At 33.2% G+C, this 8,876-nt stretch overlaps 1 protein-coding gene across 6 annotated transcripts in view; it reads left to right on the top strand.

The window, feature by feature from the left end:
• LOC119631750 overlaps positions 1 to 8,876 on the top strand; it is a 71,254-nt gene that overhangs the window by 16,020 nt on the left and 46,358 nt on the right. The gene's annotated exons all lie outside the window — the stretch shown is intronic.

Here is an 8,876-nt window from a genome sequence, read left to right as displayed (position 1 = left end):
TTTATGATGTGGTGCGATTCAATTGTGCATAAGTTAATACAATGCAAGAAGAATTTGACAGCTGCTGCTGCAAAAAAAAAAACGACAAAAAAAGAACTAATATTTAATATTGAAGGGAACATAATTGACATTCAATGAGCAGCGGGCACAAATACTTTACAGTCCCTTAAGTCTTGGAACAAAACAAACTTCAGTTAATGATAGTAGCAAGCGTAAAAGAAATTCCTGCCGATTTTCACTTCTGCAATTATTATGCGTTGCACTTAAGCTGCTCAGCGATACAAGTGAACCAACTCTATCCACTATTGAGATAGTGGGAAATAAGGCTCTCTAACAATATTATTTATTATTATTGTGAAAATAATAAAACAAGCAAGCAATGAGGCCACGCTATCAGTAGAAAGTAAGGAAAGCTAGGAGAACATTTTGAAGGGCTTATTCACTGACTCTTGATTAAGCGAGATTCTCCGACGTATTAAGACAACAGGAAGGAGCTACAATTAACACTCAACAGAAGAATAAAGAGAGGAACACACGAAAAGAGAAAGAGCAGAACGGAAGAAGCTTTCCTTAGGCATCTAGGGCGCCTACTTATAATACTTATAACTGAGGGCAATTACAAGTTGACTGCCAAATAAAATGCTTTACACATTCCAATGTTTTCCAATGAATGTGCTAAAGTTCCACCTTGTTAACGTATAATCGCATATCGGTCAGCGATTCCTCGAACTATGTTTCTCTTTTAAGTTCAACGCTTTCCCCAACATTTCGACGCGTTTTTCATAAAACAGTTTATCAAAAAACATTCCAAAAACTGCCACAATTTTCGCAATTCCTTCTACATTTGTTTAAAATCTTCTTACCTGAAGCATCTTTTGGAGATTTTCAAACAGGTAATAAACGCTGGCTGTGCGATAGTATTACTCGTCTGGTATGTGTGGCAGTTCCAATCATGCAATTCTACGATTTATTTGTTACACTGTGCGTAAATTTGGTACACACTTCAAAAATGATTCCTTTATGTTTGAAATTTCATGGAAATGTAATAAGAATAGAGTGTCTTGTCATATTTCTCGCACTGGAAGATATCCTTCGCAACTTTACATTTCGATTATGAGCACTAGTTTCTAGGTTTCCTCTGAGGTTTTCAGATGCAACTGCCTCCCTTTTGTGCGTCTGCTACGTTGAGGATCATTGATATCGCCATTGCTTCTGAAAATGGATGAGAGTGGATGAGCCTTCCTAAGGCCACTAGCGTATTTTTTAGAAACAGATTTTTTATGCCAGTCCCGAGAATTGTTGACCAACGTTGTAGACAAGTTCTTATGCCAAATGAAGACTTTTGCTTATTATTATAACAAATACATGTACCGCGTCTGTGTGCTTATTTAATATGCATGTTTGATGTGTACGCATAAATTTATGCAGTGACTTATTAGCTTTCAAAAATCAAAAATACTTTAGGAAATACATACCCATAAGCCTCGGGGGCATAGAACGATCGCAATTAAATGTCAAGCAAACAATTGATTGGAATTTTCTAAGATGCCATAGCCTTCTGCTTCTTATTAAAATCTTTTTTGCAAAAGCCTGTTACATATTGTTGAAAATGACTATGAATGAGGATAATTTAAAACAACTTTAGTGACCGACCAATAAGTCGACTAATCGGATAATAAGTTAACATTAAGTAGAAGAAGCGCATAGAGTAACCACTAATTGATCAAGATATACCTGAAAAGAAGACATACTCAGTTTAATTCGAGTTGCTTAACACATTCATGTAAAAATAAAACTTACAACGTTTTCATCTTGCAATTAAATCCCATAATACATAATAATGATAATAATGTGTACCCATAGAATAATATTCGATATTCGATTATAGAAGAAAAACTTCATATTCAACTGTAGCTTAACGTCAATCAAGATTATGTACCTGCATAGATTATATATTCAAGAGTTCTGGGAATATATTTTTACTTAACACGCATTGTTACCATGTGAGTGAGTGTCTATGCATGATCAACACGAAAATCAAACCCAATTAAATTACGTTTATCTGTTAGAATTACTGTTACGATCTCACGCATTGTGGAGAAGCATAACTTTAGATTTCTATTTTCTTCTTATAATTTTCATCAGATTGAATTCCTTTACAACTCTACGGTTGCACTAAGTAGCCGAGTAGGTAAGAGTCGCGACTGCCAATTCAGTGTCCGCGGCCTGAAATCTCGCTGTAAAGTTTACTTTGCTCGTAACTGTAGTGAACGCTCAGTTAGTATATGCATAACGTTATCGATTCGGCACTAGACTGCGACCATCACTCACCTCCTTACTTCTTTCCGATTGTCACTGATATATTAATATATATTTTAACACATTACCAATTCACTTGTATTTTTTGCTCTTCTAAATATTATAATTACTTTATATCATGTTCGAAAATCTGCTGGATTGATCTGAAATTACGACAAGAACCAAATAACCGTATGGTGTGCATACACGTAACGCTTAGTTTGGGCAATTACTTGGACGGCGCTGCTAAGTTTTATAAATATGCATATACACATTATATAGAGTATTCGACGATGATGCGTACCGTGCGCATCTTCACTTTACCGTACAATCTACACAATACGAGGCATACAAGATTGGTCTTTGAATTTATAACACTCAGATCTAGGTATTATATCTATTCTTGATTAGCATGAAATTCTCATCATATTAGATAAAAAAAGAAAGAAAAAGAGAAGAGAAATTAGCATAAAAATGTTCAGTTGATGGCCATGTGTCAGTTGTGAAAACAAGAGAGACTGTCCCAAGAAAATGACCACACTTGACGTGAAATCCAATAACTTAAAATCTCTAGCAAACATAAGCTCAGATATAAAAGTTGGAATATGTTTTACTTGTTAATTAATAATTGCCAAGAGATTTCTTTACAACAGGTTCGGAAGTTCAGAACTTCATTTAAAATGGTTCACGCACAAACATGCATTAATGTAGCTTCGCTGCGACAACCGTTGGATAGTGCTTCGAGTTGAGAGTGCTTCGAAAGCTTTCAATGTTTTTGCAAAGTAATTCAAGGTTTAAGAAGAAGTTTTTTGATATTGCTTACGATACTCCATCATTTAGGAACATGTAAAATTTAGAACCTGCGACAGACGCAGCCAAACAGGCACATTCGAGGTTAAAAACCTCGTTGTTGAGGACAATGAATGAATAAGAATATTTTAATAATTTAAGGCAGGTCTTTAACGTATTGGAAAACCTTAAAAGCGTTTAGCAGCAGCAGTAATTGCAACCATTTTCACGGTTTTCCGGCATCTTTCAAATAACACTCTGTAGCGAGATGTGTAGGATTTTTTTTGCCAAATTAATTAAAACATTTCTTATTATAATAATGAGAGAGCGCCTTCTGTGTTGGTCGAACATTGAACTATTCCATTCAAGTGTGCGCCAATCGTACAAAAATCAAGATTTTTTAAATTCTCCTACATAGCTGTTAGACATAGGAATTTTTTGTTTTTTTTTTTTGTTTTTTTCTATCGCGTATGGACCAGTCACGCTATTGGTCGGAGAGCCCCTTAAATTGTTTGTGACTTGCCGCAATAGTCGCGGTGCTCTCTAGTTCTTAAGGAATATTACTGATGTGCTATCTATCTTCCTCGTACCATACAAATGGCGTTACAGTGTTGCAATGTTAGCCCTTAGTTAGTTTTTTGACATTTTTTACTATTAGTGTATGTAGTGTATGTAGTTTTTATAAATATCTCTGAGGTGGGACGTAACAAACATTCTTCCCGAAAACGAACCTGAACGCTTTTAATCTTGTTTTTGGGAGATCGTTTTGCGACGGCCTTTAAATTGAATTATTCAATCATTTGTTGGTGGGCGAGCGATTTTATATTTTCCTTTAAACCGTCTCTCTGCATATCTGTATGATGCACCACAGAGTTGGTGTTCACGTAGCAGCAACAATTAAAGATGAACAAGCAAAATACAGTTTTACATAAAATATAAACAAAGTATCTATGGAACTGCACTACAATTTAAATTAATTTATAAAATATTTCGCCAACTTTCTTCTTGCACAGTAGTTGTGGACGAAACTCGTTTCTCGTTACATTACAAAAATAATAATAATAATAATAATAATAATAATAATAATAATAATAATAATAATAATAATAATAATGAATAAACTTTAGTAAAATAATTTCGAGTTCAAAGACATAAATAAATAAGTCTCTGATATAGAGTGAAGAGGTAGAAAAAATTGAACACTTAGCTCGCATTTCTGATTGATAGCAAACAATACTTGATTGTCAACTACTGCAATCGTTTCAATGATTAAATCACAGTCGTACACAATTTTGAAAACCTCCAACTTATCTATGTATAGTGCATTGCATTGCATACTTATGCAGCATGGGTGACAAGTATAATGGCCATAGGTGGAATATGGCTTTGTTATTTATTAGCTTATATCAGATGGCCACTTATTCTCTAAAACTTATAATTTATTGTTGCATTCATTAACAGTGTCATAAGTGCCCATATAATAGAAAAAGTTTCATTTAAATTCTTAATTGATGATCCATCCTATGCATATGTACACAAAATTGCTTTAAGCATAATTATAAACCGACAATTTTATAACTTTTTTCCCTCTCAGTTTTCATAAATCCATTTGCAAGGGATATATATCTCCTCCATTGCTGGCTGCTTTGTCATCCATTTAAATTATTAATGCTGTTGGTGTAGTGTAAACATATACATATGCACACCCAATGACAAAGGGAAAGCTCTCAGCAGCTTATATCATATAATAACTATATACATATACATATAGTCCTATGTACTGCATATGTTTGCAGCACTGCATGCATGCATGCATACATAAATCACATGACTATGTCTGGCAATTGTTGGCGGTGGTGGTGGTGGTGGTGGTGGTGGTAGTGGTGTTTCAATTGTCGGCAATGCTACATTTTGGACACATGTTAAAACTTCTCGTTATATCAGTTTTCATTTAATTTTGTTTTTCTTATTATTGTTCTTGCTTTCATAGGCTCAATAAAGAAGGAACGACTGCTAAAATTTATATATGTAATTGCGATGACAGCAGTACAGCAACCATAACATCTTTAATATTATAAAGTAGAAAAAGAAAGCAAATTGCATTGGGTTGCGTATAACGTTGCAAAGTAATTGCATTAAAGTCCTGGCCTTAGGTGCAAAAATTTGCTGACGTAAAACGTGAAGGAATAGTAATGCGTTGATAAACATGAGACACCTTACGTTAAGAGTTTTTATTATTGTTGTTTTTAATTTTTCCTTTTCTTGTCTTTCGTAAATACTTTAAATGAAATGAAATATTCACATCTCTTTCCACTTTGAACGCCTCAGGCCGCGAGAAGCTGACTATGAGAGAGAACTCTCGTTGACATTTTTAACAAAAGTTATGAAGTTAGTTGTCGGCGTAGAAATATAATATAATGTGCACACACAATAACAATATATATATATATATATATATATATATATATATATATATAATATACGTATATATATTAATATACGTATATGCATATATAAGTATACATTGCATATGTATACCAATGCAATATACCAAATAACATTTAGTTTCTCAATACTATACCATGTCCAAAGTATTAACTCCATTCTCTGCAAAATGTTCATATATATCTTATAATGCAGGCTAACATTTGTTGACTCTATTATAATTGTATATATTGTTTGTGTTTGTGTATCAAAAGTCAAACAAAATTTGAAAGAAAAGCTTTGACCCAGAAAGATCTATAAGACAAGCTTTCGCTATTGTACGGTACAAAGTTATATATATGTACGTTTGTAAGTATGCATGTACATACATACGATTATATATACGCTCTCAAAAGTGGTGAAGAGCAGCACCTTAACAGCATCGTTACCAATTAAATAATTAAAGTTTGCAGAAAATCAATCGCGTTATCATCTGACGACTTTCATAGAGCAAAGGAGAGACCTGTTCACAGTAATTTGCATTCATATAGATATGAGAGTCGAAGTTGGACTTCCTTCAGTATATATGCATGTATGTATGTATGTATGTATGTATGTATGTATCTAAGTAAATTTGTTATCTTGTTGACGTATCTCACAGATGAAAATTCATTTGAAATACTGACGTCATAAGTACATACAAACATAAATATATACATATGGTGTAGAAATCAATGTTTTTAGCAAATAAAAAGATCTCTTTCTCCCTCTCTCTCACACTCTCTCTCTCTCTCTCTCTCTCTTCCTATCTATCTATCTATCTATCTATCTATCTATCTATCTATCTATCTACCTCTCACTCTCATACTACCCCATTTAGCAGCATCATCAGCATCATCAGCATCATCAGCATCATTTCAAATTACTTTAGTAATTTTTCGAAATGAGAAAAACGCATATGCATATACAAACACACAAACACACGCACACAAATATATATATATACAAATACCTATAAATATAGTTTGCTCTGGCGTAGTTCTTTGATAAAATATAAGCAATTTTGCAATGATTGGAATGCACATGTGAAACTGGCGTTAGGAGAGTGAAATTATTACGGTTAGCAAACTCTGAAAAACAAGCTTTGCTATGCTTACGTAAATTAAAGTTTACACGGTGTTACTACTCAACAACTACGATGTGTCTGTCGTTTCAACTGCAAACTGCTAATGTGTAAGCACAGAGAACATACGCTCATTTTCACATTTATTTAGCTCTCGTTCTGTTCTGCTTTTCTTTTTCCTTTTTTTTTTTTTTTTTTTTTTTTTTTTTTTTGCTTGACTCCTTTGAAAAGCGCACGCTCCCGAATTGCCGAAGCCTATAAAGCACAAAACGAACACCATATCCAGTATCGGTTAGGATGTACATACTACTATCATAAGCAAAGTGCCGTCTAGAGCAGGAGATTTCATTGATTTGATGAGATGCATGAGGTTTAACGTTATAAGAAAATGATTCTCACAACGTAACGGTTGCTCGCTCGACATAGCTTTTGACTTTTTAGTGGTGAAAATCAGTCATAACGAGAACGTCGTTGGGCGCTGTAAGCGTTTTATGAAAATTTTAGGAAGCTGCAACGCGAGTGAAATTGCCACAGCAAGCAAGAAAAAAAAAAGAAAAAAAAAAAAAAGAAGAGAAATAAATGCACAAATTTCGATTATTAAAAATTTCATGTTTCTCAGTCAAGTTTGTTAAGTGATGATAACGTATAAAAAAGGAAAGAAAGATAAAAGAATATCATTTGAATTAAACAAAAGGAAAACAAGGAAAAATTTATTAAAACCTAAAGAAATTATTGTAAGGCAGTTAGTTGTATTGTGTGTTAAGAAAAAAAGGAAAAAGCGTTCAAAACAAATACTCCATAAAACGAATGAAAACGCCTGCTGTGAGATTAAAAAAATCAAAAATAAAAGGAAAAACTAACAAAAATACCTATACACACAAGCCGTACACACACACAGCCATATGTATGCATGTATATACACATAATAAAGCAATCTAAACGCACACACGCACACGTAAATGTATGCATATACCATTAGCACTAACCTGCTATATACTGCTACCTATAGATGTTTACTGCGAGAAACGCTCAACAAAAAGAAAAAAAAGAAAGAAAGGAAAAAAACATGTTCGACATACAGTTTTCTTCCGAAAAAAAAAATATTTAAAAAAAAAAGAAATGAAAACGAGTGTATGTGCACAAGTTAGTTATTTATATATGTATGTATGTATGTATGTATGTATGTGTACGTGTGATTTTTTTCCGTTCATCTCTGAACAAAATAACGCTGTTTGCAACAATTTACAGTCTTCTGCGAAGTAATTAAAGTTTTTCTTTCGAGTTTTAGAAGAGAAAAAGAAAAACAGATACCTCCACCTGCACTCACCGCTCTTAGGTCTTTCTCAATGTTAATTGAAATTAACTTACGATGCGATGAAAAGCTTTGCCTAAGTTATATTTTAATAATTATTGTTATTGTGATCATCGCTATTATTGTTGTGGTTGTTCTTGTTGTTATTAACCTTCTTGTTCTTTTTCTTCTTCTTCCTCATCTACCTTTTCTTCTTTTTCTTCATCTTATTATTAAATATCAATGCATAGTAGAGTTTTTCACACCCAATTGTATGCAAATGTTTACAACTACACACACACATATATACGCACATACTTGCCTATATATAAGTGCAAGGATAATGCAAACGTCATAAAGAGTTTGAAAAGGTAGACACCAAAAAACGGCAACGACAAAGCACACTTACGTGTTTTTCACCTTCATTTTGTGTGCGTTATTGTTTACACCTTTAGAAAATCAATGGGCATGACTAAGGGGTCTTTTTTTTTTATATTATACAAGCACACAAACAGTCACACATACACACACACATGTGCACGTACAAATTGAAATTTATAGGCTTGAAACAAAAATTACTTATAAATTGTTGTGCGACACACCCATTTTTCGAAGGTCATTAAGATATTTCCCTGTTCACGCGATTGTGTAACTTAATTAGTGTTCCAGATTGCTACTTTGGTTACGAGTTCTATCGAAGTTTATACATGTATATACATTTCTTTAAGCTCTTTAAGCTATGTTAAACACAACAGATTCAGAATCAGAATATTATTTACATGCTTATGAAGAAACGTCTTGCCGTCTTCGTATTTGTATCTGTTTTTATATGAAGCACGGCAAACTCGTAATTCATCATTCCATGATGCACATGCACACTTGACTTTCATAATACACACACACACACACACATATATATATATATATATATATATATATATATATATATAT

This window comes from Glossina fuscipes, unplaced genomic scaffold (assembly GCF_014805625.2).
Source record: "Glossina fuscipes isolate IAEA_lab_2018 unplaced genomic scaffold, Yale_Gfus_2 1, whole genome shotgun sequence".
NCBI classification, from domain to species: Eukaryota; Metazoa; Arthropoda; class Insecta; order Diptera; family Glossinidae; genus Glossina; species Glossina fuscipes.
The sequence above is the reverse complement of the archived record's forward strand: the minus strand, read 5'-3'. Positions and strand labels throughout refer to the sequence as shown.